Here is an 18,339-nt window from a genome sequence, read left to right as displayed (position 1 = left end):
TTTCACACTGCAAACTTAAGGACATGACGTCCCGAAACCAAGACCACACGCAACGAAAACAGCACAACCAAGCACCGGGGCAGGATACCACTAGCAGACAATAGTTGCTTGAACGACGGCAAGTTGAAGTATTCAAATAACGAACCTGCAGCAAAAAGATGTCCGAGCGTTCCTTCATGGCTGTGGTAGCGTGCCTCGAACGACTGGCGTTGGATAGCGGCTTCTGTAGAGGCATCGTAGCTGAAGACCAGTGCTGGCAGGCTCCTAATGCTCCCAACTTGAAATCCACCAAGATGGGTCCCAGGAACCACTGTTTTCCCGTGGTTGGCTCGAGAACAATCAATTTCGTGGCGTCCTGTAGTTCGTCCAGCATATGGGCCCCGTCACTGCTGGCGATGCTCAGAAGTATAATCTGCAGCAAAAAGATGCGTGAATGCTTCATCACGGCTGTGTTAGCGTGTCCCCCACATTTGAGCTTTTGGAGCAGAAATTACGGTTTATCACATTGTAAAAAGCGATGCAAGAACTATAGGAATTCCCGCAGTTCCTCACAGTGTCATAAAAACTATCATAACTTCAATTATGACACACAATTATTCACAGCAAAAAGAATGCTGTTGGAAATGGGGATAGAAAGCAAAAACACAGAACTTTGGCAATGACCTCATTGCCTTTAAAGCTTGATGCAATAACTAAATCAGTCCCACCTTCGACAACTGCAAAGCAACAAAACTATTTAAACATAGCGAATAAACCACACGTCAGAACAAGCATTTTTCCCTAAAATGAAAATAATGGGAGGAAGATTCATTCATACGAGTGTTTCTCAAGTAATCGGTGCCACCGAAAGAATGATTGACACCGCTCTTCCCCGCACGCAAGGTATCAATAATCGTTCCAGCCAAGGAGAAGCTACTACAAAAGGGAAACTAAGGGTTGGACACACTTCTCGGAAAGTGGCCACTTTTTGCTTGAGCATATATTTTAATAGTCGCTTTTACGTAGGCAAATATAAGCGAGTAACATGTGTGAATTTTTACGGAAGCGCAGTGCCGCAAGAGAAAGGCACAACTCGTCGAAAGCAAGTTTCGACGGTCTTGCGGCATGATCAAAGCTTCCTTGGCATGCCGAAGCGCTGAGTCTCTGTGTCTTCGCACGCTAGGATACCGATCAAGAATTGGTGCCGCGAAAATGTTTTGAAGGTGTGTCGTGCACAGATGCCTTTGCATCTTATATCGGCTAAAGAGTTCTGGAGCATCCAGATGTTCAGGCGAGTTGCTATCAATAAAGGGGGGAAAGCAATCTGTACAGTTGCTCTTATGCACTATTAACCATGGCTGTGTTCCAAATCTACTCTAATAGATCACATAGCAGCACAAATAGAGCAATGCTGTAGAGCAAGGAGGGTTTTCGAAGGCAAAAGTACAAGACGGCGAGAATGGAGATCTTTGAAGCGCGGTCCATATGGTCGTGTGCAGTCTGTTGACCAATCACAATTATTCGAGCCGTGCTCAAACGTCAAGTGAAATTAAGTAGGTTGATAATGAGACACCGCTGATCACTGATGAGGAGCTGTTGTGCCCAATATTCTCTGAACCGTCTAGCAAAAAAAAAAAAAAAAAAGAAGTACTTTCCCCCTTTCTTCCGTCGCCACTTAGTTACAAATACAGTCGTCAGAGTAAAGTAAACCGCTGCTCCAGAGGCACATACGGCTACAGCCACATTGCACTCGCAAAACACATTCACACGGTGTCGATTCTTGACCGGCATCCAAGCGTGCGAAGGCATAGAGACGCAGCGCTTCGGGGTGCCAAGGAAGCTTTGAACATGCCGCGAGACCGGCGAAACTTGCTTTCGACGAGTTGTGCCTTTTTTCTGCTGCACTGCGCTTCCGTAAACATTGTCACGTGTTTTAATTCGCAAATCTCATATCTTACATAGTTTTAAAGAACTTCTTCGGTGAATGACGACGAACGAGTAGAAACCGTGTCTTCAGCACGCTGCCACCAGCCTCAGCAACGCTCCAAAAGCGCGCTTTCTCAACATGCAAGATTGCCGTCCGGTGGCCGCACTCGGGCTGCAGCGATCAAGCGGGGGTACGCGATCCAGCAATTGTCCTAAACATCAGTGTATAAACTAGAGAAAACACGACATGCTCTTAAATTCAGTACGCGACAGCGCTCATTATGATTATTCAATGAGCGCGCTTCAGTCTTTCATGTTAAAATCTGATTTCTCCGGTTCTTACCGCGCCCGAAAGCGAAAGGGTGACGGCGCCCGAAAGCAAAAGGTACGAACAGAAGGAGTTCGGGAGAGCCCACTCAGCCCAGAGCAAACCAAACACTCATGACGATGATCCCTGCGCCTGCACACGTCCATCGAGTCGAGTCTGATGCGTGGATAGGTTTCCCTCGCGCAACTGAGTCCGGAAGCTAAAGCAAAAAATATGGCGCGTTTTCTGACTCAGCCCGCGCCATTGCGTTAAGTAACGCGTCTTTGATTCCTTCTGCACTTCGGTTATCTCGCAAGGCGCATGCGAAAATGAGCTGGCTTACCTTCTTAGTCCGGTTGAATGGTGAAAGATGATCGCGGCGACGACGAAGAGTGTTGCCGCCCTTCCCGCCCGTGGTGGTTCACGCGCGAGCGAGCATACAGACCGGGAAGTAAACATCACGTGATGGACGGCGCTCCTTGCTCGGTTGTCGTCGTCCGCGAGCTGAGTGCGCCGGCCTTTGGGTGGGTCTCCCTCCGCCGTTCGAAAGAGATTTTAGCATTGGCACGAATGGCACGTAACATGAGACATCTGCCAACAAGAAAACTATCTCTAGAGCAAACGTGGCGTGTGTTATGTGTTTTTACTTCAAAGAAAAGGGAACACAGACCTGAACTAAGAAATATGTGAAGCCGTACATTTACGTACTCGAGCCGTCATGTCGCCTCTACGGCGTTTTGTCCGTGCGCGCCTCTCACGGCGCTTTCCAGTTTTGAAAAAGGCTGTTAACTTACGGTTTTTTTTTACAGTGTAGTTATATGGAGGACATCACTATGGCGGCAGGCTGTGATAGAAATAGCGCTCGGTCTAGTACACTGTACCGTGGGTGATATTCCGTGATTGATTGGAGTCGCTTGACGAAGCATATTTTTTATTTAGTGGATGTGAGAAAGGAAGGTTGACTATGCCATCATGTTGTGCGGCGCGCTGTTGAAATCTCGCCGATCGCGAAAACTGTTTTGTGACTATCTTGGCACACAGGGATACGTTCGGTGAAAAAAAAAGTGAAAGCCGCTTACAACTCCCTGTAACGCCGAATTAGAGCACAGCCCTTGAGGAGGAGGAGGGAAGGGTACTGGGGGGGGTTCAACTAACCAGGGGGGGGGTCACGTGACCCCCAATGCCGATGATGTCATCACTGACGTCACTGATGACGTCATCAGTGACGATGACGATGCGGATACCGATGACGTCATTAGTGACGTCACTGATGACTTCACCAGTGATGATGACGATGACGATGCGAATGTCGGTGACGTCATCAGTGATGATGACGATGACGATGCGGATGCCGGTAACGACATCAGTGACGTCACTGATGACGTCATCAGGGATGATGACGGTGACGATGCGGGTGTCGGTAACGTCATCAGTGATGATGACGATGACGATGCGGATGCCGGTGACGTCATCAGTGATGATGACGATTTCGATGTGGATGCCGGTGACGTCATCAGTGACGTCACTAATGACGTCATCAGTGATAATGACGTCATCAGTGATGATGACGATGACGATGTGGATGCCGGTGACGTCACCAGTGACGATGACGTCATCGGGGGTCACGTGACTTCGGGGAGTCACGTGACCTCGGGGGTCACGTGACCTCGAGGAGGGGGGTCACGTGACCTCAGCGGAGTCACGTGACTTCGGGGAGTCACGTGACCTCGTGGGGGTCACGTGCCCCCCCCCACGAGGTCACGTGACCCCGGTGGGGGGCTCGCGCGGTGCATTATGGGACATTTCCCATAATGCACCGCGCGGTTACGCCGACGCCGCTCAGGCCGGAAACGGGCCCCTAAGAGCTGCGCTCTAAAATATTTATTTATTCCCAAAGTATCTGCGAAGTTGCCTTGCGACCCTTGAGCTTTGGGTGGAAAACGCGTGCCCTATCAAAGGGGCGGTAGATTGCGCCACCACACAACTACCCTGGTGGCACAAGACGTCAAAATGACGTCGAAATAAGGTCCTAGACGTTCGGCGACGTCGATGTCTTAATAAACTTTTTATCGACGTCATTGGTACGTCCACATAAGAGGTTTCGACAACGTCAAACACGCGACGAGTGAAAACGTCATGAGCTTCAGTTCGACGTCGTAAACAGTAATCGACGTCTGCTCGGCGTCTTGTACGAGAAGGTCTTTGAACGTGGAGCACGAGAAGTCATAACATTGTCCTGGGCAACACCTTGACATCTTCGATAATTATCGACGTCAGTCCTACGTTTCCTCCGCGAAGTTATTTGAACGTCGAGCACGAGACGTCCCAGTAATGTCCTGAGCAACACCTTGACGTCATCGATATCATTCAACGTCAGTTTTATGTTTTCCCGGGAGGTTCTTTGAACGTTGAGCGTGAGACTTCCCAACAATGTCAGAGCAACACTTGACATCAATGGCAATAATAATCGTCAGTCCTACGCTTTTTCCTGGAAGTTGTTTGAACGTGGAACACGATACGTCCCAAGAATTTCCTAAGCAACACCTTGGCGTCATCGACATTATTCGACGTCATTTCTATGCTTTTTGTTTCTCGAGAGGTTCTTCGAACGTTGAGCGCGAGACGTCTCAACAATGTCTGAGCAACACCTTGACGTCATTGGCATTAATGGACGTCAGTTCTACGTTTTCTCCAGGAAGTTCTTTGAACGTGAAGCACGAGACGTACCAGCAATGTACTGAGCAACACCTTGACGTCATCGACATTATTTGACGTCAGGTCTACCTTTTCTTAGGGAGGTTTTTTGAACGTTGAGCGCGAGACGTGCTAACAATGTCTGAGCGAACACCTTAATCACCCTAAGCAACCCTATTGGAAAAACGTACAAGAAACATACCTGCTGCTTCTACAGTTCTGGTATGATGGTATCACACCAACATAATTTCTAGTTATTATACATGCAGCTAGTTTGGTTTGACGTTCTGCATATCTGGAGATACCGGCTCCGCGTCTGTCTATACTGGCAGCCAGTTTGCTTGCCGATATGATTTGGTGTGGCTGGTATGATTTTGCGTCCGATGACGTAGGCGACCAACATCTTTCCAACGGAAAGCTTATACCTCAGGACCACCGGTATCACCAAATCATACATGCAGAAAGGCGACCGCCATCTTCCAACTTAACGTCCAGCATCTAGCACCGGTATCGTTACATATGCCATACGTGTCGAAACGGAACATAGACCGACGTTGAGCTCACACGAATTCCTCGGTCAACTCTTCCCGGCGACGTCTTGGGGCGACTGTCTCAAATAATGAGCACCGCAAGTATTCGACAGCCGCACCACCCGTACTGCATAGAAAAGCCAAACGCGCACGGCAACAAACCGGTCGTGACACCAAGCCGAGGAAAGCGCGTCACCGGTCAACAGCAGCAAACGGTCCGTTGCTGGTACCGTGACTCGTACATGGCCAACTCGACGTCTTTTCGTGGTTCCTCTCGTCGCAACCAGCTGCAACTGCACGATTCCTCAACCGATACCGGCGTCGGCTAAAAGCGAAACGTAAAGCGGCCGCCCATTGACTTCCGCTTCCGCTGCTCACCTGGCTCGGCTTACCCGCTTTCCCACCTCCCGTCGTCACGGAAAAGATGGCGAAGATTGGGGGACGTCTGCTCGTTCGTTGTACGGGACAGACGTTTGGCGGTCCGTTTCTACTGCGACTCCGGTTCTCAACTCGACGGCGCCTCTCATAGTTCACCCAGGTGTGGTCAGCCTGGGCAGCGTCGGCGCAGCACGGCCGGCTCGCCTCGTCCGATCGCCGGACAGTCGACGACTTCGAAATGCGAAGTGCGGCCGGTAGGCCTAGGATCCGAAGGCGTCTGTCTTTCCTTGAAGTGGTAAGCGAATCTCGTCCTCTTGTCGTTCTACTTTTAAATTAAGTTAGGTGCGCTTCAGTGTAAGCATGCGTGCCAAGTGTTTATGACAATTTTGAGCTAGAATAATTGTGCTTCATCATGGTTAGTCATTTACCGAAAATGTAAATCGAGCCAATGAACGAGGAACCATGCTTGAAAACGATGTCTGTACGATGTTAACTTATACATGGGCGGCTTAAAAACAAAAGAAGACTGGTTACGGTTCAATGCGAGGCTGCTCCTAATGCAATGGTAAGCACTTAGAGCGCCTTTCTGAACGGCATGTAAGCAATATAGCGATCAACGAGACGAGCGACGGCGAGAAGCTACGAGTGCCGGCGACGAGCGACGAAGATTTCTCACTGTCGCTGCTTGCGTCCCTCGGTTTTTGGGTTTCTAGAGAACGTAGCTCATCGCATTGGTCGCTTGCACCCATCGCTTTCACAATGTGTGTGTCATCGCGCGGCTGACTACCGTATTTATTCAAATATAAATCGACCTTTATTATTTTTTTTTTTGGAATCGTGAGTAAAGAATTTCGACCTCCATTCGCGACCAAATTTTGCGACCCTACCCGGGGGGGGGGGGGGGGGGGGGCGACATGGAGCTATCCAGTCACCGAGCAGGCGTTGCCGTAAAGCTGCGCCGCTTCCCGTTTTTCAAAAAGCTTTTGGTGCACGAAAACAGCCGCAGCCGACGTCCCGCCCGCGGTAACCGCGCCACTCGCGCCCATCCCGGGCCTTGGGCGTCGTGTTTCGCCATCGCGCCTGTAGCGTTCCCCCCGCTGGACAACGGGGAAGAGGAGGGAGAGGATCATGATCCGCCATGCACTTTGCCCTCCATCCTCGCAAACGCGCTAAAACAACAAAAAAACAACTACTGAGTTTATTTTTGTTTGTTGCTTGAGGCGGCTCGGCTGGCGTGTTGCTCATGGCGAATCGACTCGCGGCGTTGCTTACGTCTTCGTATTTGGTCTTCCGTCGCTTCGCCCGTCTCCACCTTCTTCCGTTTATTCTTGTCCTCATTTTACAACGGTGTCAGTAAGGTATTGTTGCCAATTTGCGAGGATGTCTACCAAGCTGACGAAGCTTTAGAGGACAATGACATGTTCAGAAGTTCTGACGGTGATTAAGTTTTGGGCAGCGCCCCGTGATTTAGCTAAGAGTGTTGTAATAAAGGTTTGTTTCTTTCTTTTTCCCTAACTTTCCCCTGCTCCTAAAAAAAAAGAGTCGACCTACATTTGAAAAAAAAATGTTTTCCTCCTTCGGTGGTTTAATAAATTAAGGTCGACTATTTTCGTGGTCGGCCTCGAATGCTTGACGTAAAGTTACGTTGGGCGTAACTTCAATTTTAATTTCGGGTCCCGTCGGACGTAACTTATGCAAAAGGGGTCTGCTGGTTCATCATATAAACCAACCATTTCTGTGATTAATTAAAATACATCACTCACCTAAAAAATCCTGCTTTCGTAGAGTTTATGCCATAGGAATGTATCACTTCGGATAAATTCGTTAACTTCTACTTTTAGCCCCTGCCCCGCCAGGTACATCTGGCCTAAAGCAGTATTTCGGATCACCTTCCATGACCTGAGGCAGGTCGTCATTCAATCCAGGAGTCGTGGTTGTCTCATGGGCGTGTTGCTGGTGCTTCTTACTGGATGGTGCTACCGAGGGACGAGTGATCATGCTTAAGGAAGGCAACTATGGCAAGTATGGCCGCCATAAGTACGCATATTGTTTTTGCCTTTGCTCGAATTAACTTTTAAGAAATGCACAGTTCGCATGTGCGCACCTCTCAATGCTTCTATCGTCGACGTTATGTTATTCCGGAATGCTTCCAACTATGTCAGCTCTAGTTTCTCTCGACAATGCAAATGAAATGCAACACTAAACCACATGCTCTCGCAAAAGTGCTGAGCTGAAGCACTCTAGAAGCTACTCAAGCCTCTACAATGCACCACAAAATAGTTGACGCCAAGTATATCTAGTTTTGAGACTGCGTTTTACCAAAAGCTCTGCCGAAACAAATCTGTCACCCTATAGGCAGTGCAAAAGAACCTCGCGTGCCTAACCAGGAGAAGGGCGTTTTTTTTTTTTGCATAGGACAATTTTTTCTTGAACCAATACCTTTTGCCTTCTTGAAATGTTAACATCATGTGACATACGAAAGTACTGTAAACCCTTTAAAGTTGGCGAGCCCTTAATTATTGCGGCCTTTGGTTTGTGAATTTTATTTGCCGCGATTATGTCCTCTGTGAGCGATTTGAGAAGAAATAGGGGCCACAAAGATAAGGGGTTTGCTGTTCATTGGAGAAAAGAGTAGGTCACTTTTGTTTGTATGCAAGAGTAAAACCAACAACAACAATCATGACGTCGTCCCTTTGTGAGCCTATCTGTGTTTATTGAATGATATGAATTTTATCTTGGTGCGTTCAACGTTGTCGCCTGTACGCTGTGGGATGTCGTCTTCAACACAAACAGTGGTTTTCCTCTGAAGCAGGCAGCATGGACGCGTGCCGCAGCACAACAGAGTTCATGTGCAGGTTGTACTGCAGTTTAAAGGAGGATTCGCACAATATGGGGGAAGTACGATTTAGTGGTATACCTCGGACGTGGACAAGATTTGCTCATTCTAAAAAATTTCAGCTAGAAATCAGGGATTTGCGACGAATGTACCCGCATGGTTAAAAGGGCCAGACAAGCCTTGCGACCGCTTTGTTTTCTAGCCTCTCAGTCCTGAACCCACTTGCACATCAATCCGTAGATGTTCCGATAGGCGGGAGCACTTATTTGGAAAATGGTGGATGGCAATACGCATAGACTGTTGTTATCCTTATCAGAATTCTGTTTTATGGTCAAAGGTGGACCGCGTATCTGCAATACATTTACTCAAAAATATGTCATTCTAAAAATATGTAGTACAGCCGATAACAAAAACTGAATGGTTGGGCGTCCTCAAGCACTTGCTTGCGCTTTTCACCCCGCTGTGGACGGATGTGCACGCTCGAAGCTCATGAGACACTGAAACGTCATCGAAGGTAGCAGGGGGGCTGGTGACGAAACAGCCGAGACTTCTCCCTGCCTTTTTCATTCTGTCAGTAAGCGTGCGCTACTATACTCTCACTCGGCTTAACCTGGACTGAGCTGAGGAGAATAGGCTTGGCGAGTGCCCTTAGTGCATATGCATTTGTACAGCTGAGGCACTTTCTAAAACAAGAACATTGTGTATCTTACCTTAAAAACACATCATTTTGGGGGCGCTAAAGGAATTCTAAGGCATATTTTTGTTAGTATTGTCTTATTAGGCATAGACTACTTCAACTTATTGCGGAGTCAACACACCCTGTTGAAAATTTTAATGCCTGCCAGGCAATTGTTTTGCATTTAGTTAATATATCAGTATTCAATTATGCATCACAAGTCATCACTCGTTGAGATGCAGTCTCTCTGTAAGTCAGTCATGTTTAACATTCATAAAACTGCTTGTCAAATATCGGCACTGTCGAGGACATGTGCGCGGCTCGAACAATCGCTGTGCACAAGCTGGTCGTGTGGTTATAGGCAGCAAACATCCCGGTTGGAACGTCCTACCTCGCTATGTAGCTGAAGAATAGGCCAGGGCCCCACTCACAAACGTCTATACTTTGCACCTCTTTAAGCTGGACCACTTTTGACCACTACAGGCCATTGGAGCAAAAACAGTGTGACACATGATTATAAGCTCGACGTATCATGTCATCCAACTAGAAGGTCACATGGCTCGCAGCTTCTGCCGTGGTTAACTTTAAGCTCAAATAGTTTGGAATAATGCTCTCGGTTGTTAGTGTTGCCCGGCACGGTTAACAATTTGGTGATATAGTGCTGCATTCAAAAGTCTGCATTCATGACTGTATCACCTTATGAGTGCATACTAGCTACTAAACTCTCCGTTCTGCAGAGAAATGAAATGCACTTTACTTCCAATTGCAGCTACTTCTGTAACTTCATGTATGAAGCACCTTTTGGCTGCAAGCTCTGACCGATCTTGTTCTCTGGTCTGCGCAGGCCCATTGCAGGGAGTCACTCCGAGAGCCTCACCAGAGTTTCCTGCCCATGGTCGTTCTAAATTTTTTTGTTGTAGGTATGCATCCTCCCTGTCTTTCCCTTAATTGTACTCGGGCGTTTTCTTTTCATTGTCCCAGATTTGCCTCAAAATTGGTTCAGCACGCAAATGGACGCTGTTCAACTGTACATTTGCCTCAAAATTGGTTCAGCACACAAAGGGGCGCTGTTCAACTGTATCCCACATATTTTGTTCAAGATAACTTGTCTTTACGAAAGTTAGATTTTTTATGAAGGTTAGTCTTTTTTGTTTTTATTTACAAATTTATTTGAGTTTCCATTGGCAACACTAAAACTTAATGCCAAGGGCAAGGACAAGTTCACTGCTGTAACTTGTTTTCAAGTGATTGCAAGAAATTTCGTTAGTGTCGTGAAACCTTTCCAGCGCTTGCTTTGCAGCATGAAAAAAAATATACATAGGACATACTCCGTTTTCTAGACTGCTTGCTCATTCTGCAGGTCTGCCTGCTATAGATGTCGTGCTACTGGAGAGCAGGTTGGTTTTGCCATTGCTTTTTTCTTAGCCGTTGTCTTAATAGTTCTTGTAAATTTAGAGATTTTTGTTACTGTGCGCCGCTGTTAGTGTCAAGTCGAGATCCACGCTTTTTAGGCATTTTGCGCAGAGTAGTACCCATCTTTATTGGTTAGCCTCTTGGTGCGCCAACTAAACTCTTTCTGTCCAGGTACCTGCCCTTTCCTTTCATTTGGCAGGCTCTGGCAAAAAAACGATATAGTGTTATTCCTCGCTGGTATAGAAACCTAAAGAAAAAAGTTTCTCTATGTTTGAACGCAAACTTTTATTCAGGCAAAAAAGAATTAAGCCAGTAGCAGACGACGCGTAGCCTCAGCAGTGCTCCGCGCCGACAGCGTTGCGTCAAAATGGCGGTCGTCTCCTCCTTGCTGCCTTTTCTCTCCCTCCTTCGGCGCTCTCCTCCCATTCCTTCTCTCCGGCGCCTTCGTCACCACACCCACTGGCTAAACTCTCCCACTATACGGCTCTGCATTGCAGCAGTAGTTTTTTTATAGTCTTTAGAGTTAAATGTGAATATTTGACAGAAACTTCTCGGGTTGGGGTGAAAGAGGGTTAAATGAATGCATTTGCTCATTCGCCTTAATTTGGTACCCATCATTTCAAGGCCTCTGTGGCCTTGTCCTGGGGTGTGACTGTGACTGTGGCTGTGGAGGAGCAGCTTTTTAATAGGTGCAACCGTACAAGTACAAAGTATAAAAACAAAAGGATCTATGTGCTGATAACGAAAGAATATGCTAGCCATTCTAATGTAGCTCTGCCAAGTACTTGATTGTGATTTGTTTTCATTTTCAGCTACTTGGGTGCCTGAAGATCTGGAGATCCTAGTGGCCACAAGCTTGGACTCAGTCTTCTTCTGTGGTCTGGCCAGGACCATGGGGGAGGTAATCCCAGCAACAAGAGCATCGCAGTATCTCCCTGCCTGTGACTTTTGATGAGCGTCACGACAGGGTAGCCCTCGTGCCACCAGGTGTGAAGTATGCTACTCGAAATAAGCATTCCTCTTTCTTAAGTGAAACAACAAAAGCACTAGTAAGCCTAAAATGCAAAAGACATATTCAAATTTTGGGTTGGATGGAGTTTCAATTACAAAAAGGAGTTTGCAGACATGATTAACATGTGAACCTAAAAGCCCGTGGATGTAGGTTCGATGGCATCACAGAAATAACTTCCCACAGATGGCTTCGCTCATGCTATGCCCGAACAAATTCTTAAAATAATCAATGTGTTCCGTTGCTGTCAGCAGTCGTATGTACCTATCACGTCCAGCAGTCGGGAGATGTGAAATATAGAAAAAAACAGGAACTTGCACATTGTCAGCTCTGCAAAGATTTATATAGTGAACAGAGCATAGCACGTTCAGCTTAAGGAAACAATTCAGTTCAGGCCTATATTCATGGTTCACATATGTGTAATTGCCCCTCAGGCTGCATAATGAAGTGAAAACTGCTTAAGTTGTGGCCCACGACAGGCTTTCTATTAGTGTTAAAAGTGTTATGGGTGTTTAAAACAGCTTGCACCAAATATCTTTTTGAAATACATAGGATCGTTGAAATTATTATGTGGATGTTTGCAGACAGTCACGGTGAGACCAATCTCAAGTGCAAGTGTTCCACTTATTCAGAGTTGTTTGATCCCGTAAATATTGTAGGTCGTAAAATATATTTTTATGGTATGCAATGGGCACAATCATCCATAATGACTACCTCTACCTAGGGGAACTTTGTACGTTTACTACGGCAAGATCGTTTCACAGAACTAAGTATTTCTTTTATTCAACTCCTGCACTAACCTTATCTCTAGAAGCTTTTTATATGCTTTGCGATGCTGAGATAAGATTCTGGAAATAGTTTTTCTAGAGCTACGCTAGATATTTCCAGTTCATCAACTTCCTTGCAAAGCATGCGAGAGACGATAACCTTGTAATGTACGGAGGGAACTTACCGAGTGACGCGACTGAGAGTTTGAAACTGTCGGTCAACAGTAATAAGGAAATGCCACTTGCTTATCTAATGCTCATTGTTGCAGATCAAACTGCTTTTTCCGTCTACACTCATTTTCGGTAAAATCATCCACCGAACTCTCTCTCGAGACTGCAGCGCTTGGTTCTCCGAAGTAATTTGCATGAATATAAATGCAACAGGTTTCTTTGAGTGCGCGTCTAACACATAATCTTCTTATTGAATGTGCTAACGGTATTTATGAACTTATCCATAATTGTGTCCGCATTCTACCTAATAGCTTTTATTTTGACATTTGAGTTTTCGGCAGTACATTTCTTCACATCTGTGCTTGTCGAGCCGTACTCAAGCCTATACATCTTGTCTTTCACCATTACATCAATATATAGAATTGTTCATGCCGAGTGAGATTTCAACCTACCGAATCTGTCATGTGAGTTAAGAACCAAGAACAAGCTCTATAGACGAAATTTTGTTAAAGAGGGCTGTGTGGGTATCAGAATAGCACCACCCCCATGCCGTGCTAAAAAAATACAAACTCTTTTAGGTATGCAAGGATGACAGTGCTACGTCATTTATGATATGCCACAAAAAAAAAATCGGTGACATACAGTGTTCCTCATGGTATTTAAACTGTTAAATTCAAAGCCTAAAAGTTTTATACAAGAACGTTTTCACTACAAATCTATTTAGAGATCTGAGCCACCGACTCATGCAAGACCATGTGGGAAACATTCATTTTCATGTGCATTATGGTTTACAAGGTCTAGTCTGCACTGATTTATTGCATTCACGCTGAAACTGGGTGCGGTTCTCTGGGTATGAATAAAGAGATAAACATTTCTTGAAATCCAAATATTTGAGAACGGGCAAAAGGAATGATATTAAAGCGGTATCTTATATTCCCTTTTTTTAGTCTTATCTCTAATTATCACTTTATTTCATGTGAGGCGTTTAGTTTTTTTAGGGCGCAGCTCTTAGGTGCCCGTTTCGTGGCGTCCCCATCGGCATAACTGCCCCGCTAAACTTGGCAGGAAATTGAATTAATGTAGAGGTCATTTTACATCAATTTTTTAGCTAAATATAGTGGAGAAATTGTATTTGTTTCTGGCTGACGTCAAAGCAAAGTCAAGTGACGTCACTTTCTCCACTACATTTAGTTGCAAAACTGAATTGGTGTTGAAGTCACGTTACATTAATTTCCGCGCTAAATTTAGTTAGAAAATGTTTCTGCTAAATTGAGGGAAATTTCCTGCTAAATGGGAGGGCGCAGAAGAGGAGGAGGAGAGGGGGAGGAGTAGCATACCCTACTATCCTCCTCCTCAGCATCTGCGTTCTAATTTCGCATTACAGAGAATTGTAAACGTATTTATTTTTCACTTCATGTTTATTCAATTTTTATATCGCAGGTGCACTCGCAGCACAAATCTGGGTCGTGGTGATCCTCTACGCACAAGTTAGGAACTCCTGAGTGGCAAGAGTGGGAGTTTGGCCTGACAGCTCAAGGGACACCTTTGTTCAGTATTGAATTTATAATTAACATCTTTTGTGCAAAGTTCACCTTTGTTGCATGCAGTTCTTCTAGAAATAACTACTTGCTACAAAATTTACCACGTCACTACATTTCGCCACTGCTATTAGTGATCCTCGAGGACCTCGGACAAGAGCATATTTGTGTGCAAACATCATGCTTGTTTTAAACCAATCGCTGATGTAGAGACTCGCTGACATCCAGCATTCCAATGGAACACTGGATGTCTGCAAGCCTCTCCCGAAGGATGCAAGCGGGAAAGGAACCATACAGTCGTATCGTATTAGGGGACATGCTATAGGGTGTTCTCTGTATGATTTACAGATTTGCTGAAAAAACGCCGCAAGAGATACACTTACGCGGTTTGTGGACGTGAGTTATATGGCCAGGGGGCATGGTATAAAGGGCTAATTGTAATGATGAGTCGGCTTATTAAAGCGAAGTGCCAGACGTCTTTCAGAAAACTAGATGGAGGTTGATTCTAGTGTACTTTTATCCTGTGAATCTGAATATCACGTTCACTTTCTCCAAACATGTAACTAAACGTGAGAAAACACAAGAAAACATCCTACCAGTAGTGACGTCATAAGGGGATTTTTTAGCCGCCAAGCATGTGTCGCTTGACGGCCGCGCGTCCAATCGCAAGCTTTCTAAGTGTATTCTCCCGCACTGGCACCAGTCGTATCGTCTTTTTTTCCCCTTTTTAAAAACAGTGTGTGCGTGCATAGCTATGATTGGCGCTGAAGATGCGTAAGCAGAGATTTCGAATGCTCCTTTTGTGACGTCTCTCGCCGGTAAAGAGTGCATCCAGCGATACTTTGAAAATATTGCTATGCAGCCTCGAATCTCCAAATTACCAAGTAATTTTTATATTTGAGATTCTTAAGGTCAAAAGAAGATTTAAATCTGTTTCCTCAAATACAAAACCACTCTAGCTTCCCTTTAAGTTCCTTAAATTTTTAATTAGTGAAAATAGACCCATAATTTCAATTAGAAAGTTTCTAAGCATCATAGAAAAAAAAAAACTAAATTAACCCTTTTAGGGAATATATGGCGGGAACAGCATTTTACGGCGTTCTAAAAAAGGCTTAATTTAATTGGACGTGTTTCCAAGACCGGTTTCTAATCAGAGCGCATGTCTGTACCTGCGATACTGCTGACCAGTGGCTGCAGTGCGAAGCCACCTCGTGGCCTCCCTCGTAGGATGGAGGGAAACAGGGCGCGTGTGTGTAGCGCGACTAAACCCCTGGGGAACAGGACCGTGGGCGCAGAGATACGCTCCGATAAGTAACCGAAACCTACAAACGGATCCAAATAAAGCTTTCTTACAGAAGGCGTAAAATGCTACCCCTGCGTTATATCCCTCTAAAAAGAGCTGATTTAGTGATTTTCGTTGATGCTCCATAAGTTTCTAGTTGGAACCATGTGTTCATTTTCAGTAATTAAAAAGTTATTTAACAAATTGTATTTAATTATTCGACTGATCATTACGATTAGGCCCCTATACTACGTACCCCTGGCCGTATAACTAACCTGCACAAACCACAGAAGTGTAGCCTTCACAACCTTTTTCAACAAAAAAGTAAAGCTTAAAAAAATCACCCTGTATAACAGTGAAAAGGCGATACCAATATGTTGGAGACATATGGCTCCACCATGCTGGTATTGCATTTTTGCTGGTATGGGATGTCCCATATTACGTTATGCTTGTATGGTTCCGTGCGCCTACAGTTCCGCCATATTCCACCCCGCTGGTATAGGATGTCCCGTAATACGGCACGCTTGTATGGTTCCGTCCTGTTCCGCCTTAATCCACTATGTTGGGGCCGCGTTTTCGCTGGTATAGGACGTTCCCTATTACGGTTACGTTTGTTTGAGGCTTTTCCATCATCTTTCCGTCATCAAGATTTTCCAACGGGGAAGCACCTTGTGAAGCCCAAGGTGCTGTCGTATCACTTCAAAATTTTCCCGCCAATGTCAGCATTTTTGATAGTGTACATGCAATCCACCTTTGAACCTGGCTGAGCTGCACAAATATCTTACAATATTACCATTATCCTGACTGTTGCTTTAGCAGGAATTGCTTCAAAAGCCGAGAATTCACAACAACTCAAACCGCGATTTAGCTCGGAGTCAGCGGGGCTGTTTCTAGCACTTTTAGCGTTTCTGATTGAATATCAAAGTCTTTGAAGCTGTAAGAGAATGATAACAATGTCAGAGATTTCTCAAGCTGAGCCAGGTTGAAGAGTGGACAGTATGCACTCTAGTGAAGACGCTGTCCTTGACGAGAAATCTTAAATTTGATATGACAGGCCCTTGGGCAGTATTGGACACCCAAAACTGTGTAACCGTGGAAGTGGTCGAAATGGGACCCATCACTAGGGAGCTGAAGGAACACCGTTCCCATGATTCTTGGAGTGCAGGCGGTGGCGCTTGGGGAATTTAGCAAATGGTCTATTCCGTCCGAATATACATACCATCGAGCAACGAAGCCGGATCCGGTTGACTCAGTTGTTCCACTGTGACCGAGGTCGAGACCGTTATCAATTGACATTCCGTTCAGACTCGACGTATGCTCGATGTTTTATAGTCGTTAAATGGGACGTTATTTGAACGTTGACATCGCCGCATCGCAGACGTGCACTCGACATTTTATGTCGTTAAGTGGGACGTTATGTTATCGTTAGTTTGACGTTCTTAATTGACATCCCGTTCCGTTTAGACGTATACTCGGCGTTTTATGGTCGTTAAACGGGAGACTGTGTCAATGTTGTTATTACGTTATCACTGGACTTCCCGTCCAATTCAGACATGCACCCGACGTTCTAAGGTCGTTAGTGGGACGTTAGGTCCTCGTAAACTCCACGCATTTTTCCAGACATTAGCCTTTCCATATTACGTCGAAAGGACCTGACGTTCAGACTTTCGACGTTCTTTCGACGTGTGGTTCCTGACATCATCGACGATCTTTCGACGTCGTTTCAACGTGTCGTGTGCTGCATGGGTATGGTGTGGCCAGATATAATGTAACTCTACCAAAAAGATGGGCCGACCGTGGCGGCATTCGCAGAGCGGCCAAACGCAATCCACCAAATAGTCATAGAGATCAGTGCAGTTCAGCCTTAAAATATCGTTTGGTTGAAAAAGAAGCAGAACATAGATGTTTTCAGGTGCTCCGAATACAGCTCTTGATGGAGCACAACCAAAAATAATATATCGAGCTATCTATTACGTTAACGAATAGTAATACATAACAAGCCTCAAACATGCAATGGCGACTACATTAACACATAAAAATGTTCAACACTGATTTACCATAAAATTTGGGAGTATAATTTGGGGGAGAGGGGGAGATGAAGCGAGGGCATTTAGTCTACTTACATTTAGAAAGAGCGTGAGAACAATACAGCTAATTATGTAGTTAGCTAAGAAAATTACAGGAGGGCACTTAAGACTGCTTACGTGTAGGAATGCAAAATCATTCGTACACACAGCGCCTTCGTTCAAGCAACGCGCCCCGCTGTCTCCCGCAGAGGCCGGCCGAGCGGCGCGACATGGTTGCAAGCAGAGCGTAGAACACGTGATACAGTAGTGCACGGGGAGAGGAAGGGGGGAGAATTTCCCGCCCCCCTTCTCCCTCCCTGCGGCCACGCCTGACACGTGACCCGAGAGGGGGGAAAGAGCGGTGCCGTTTTTTGCGGTTACAGAACAACACCGGCTGCGCTCCATAGGACCCCCAGTTAAGGCTTTCGCATTAAAAACCTTTACAAGAATCTGAAACTAGATTCACAAAGCGAGCTTACGCTAAAAACGAGCGTACGACAAAACCTAAGAAATTCATATTTACGAAGCTAAATTATCGTAAGTTTCGCGTAAGTTACGATGGAATCCTAACACAGCTCCACAGGTGTCTTACGTGTTTTTGGTGCAATCAAATGAACATGGCAGAGAACGCCACTTAGTTACTTCGTCGCGACGACCAAGGGACATTTATTTTTAATGTATTCTTCACGTGTGTCATGACTTTAAGCGACACGAAAAAACAAAGTTCTTGAAACTGACCATGACGGATATGAACGTGGGATCCACTT

The sequence above is a fragment of the Ixodes scapularis genome, unplaced genomic scaffold (assembly GCF_016920785.2).
Source record: "Ixodes scapularis isolate PalLabHiFi unplaced genomic scaffold, ASM1692078v2 PGA_scaffold12__126_contigs__length_90152505, whole genome shotgun sequence".
In the NCBI taxonomy this organism is placed as follows: domain Eukaryota; kingdom Metazoa; phylum Arthropoda; class Arachnida; order Ixodida; family Ixodidae; genus Ixodes; species Ixodes scapularis.
This window is presented reverse-complemented; position numbering follows the sequence as displayed.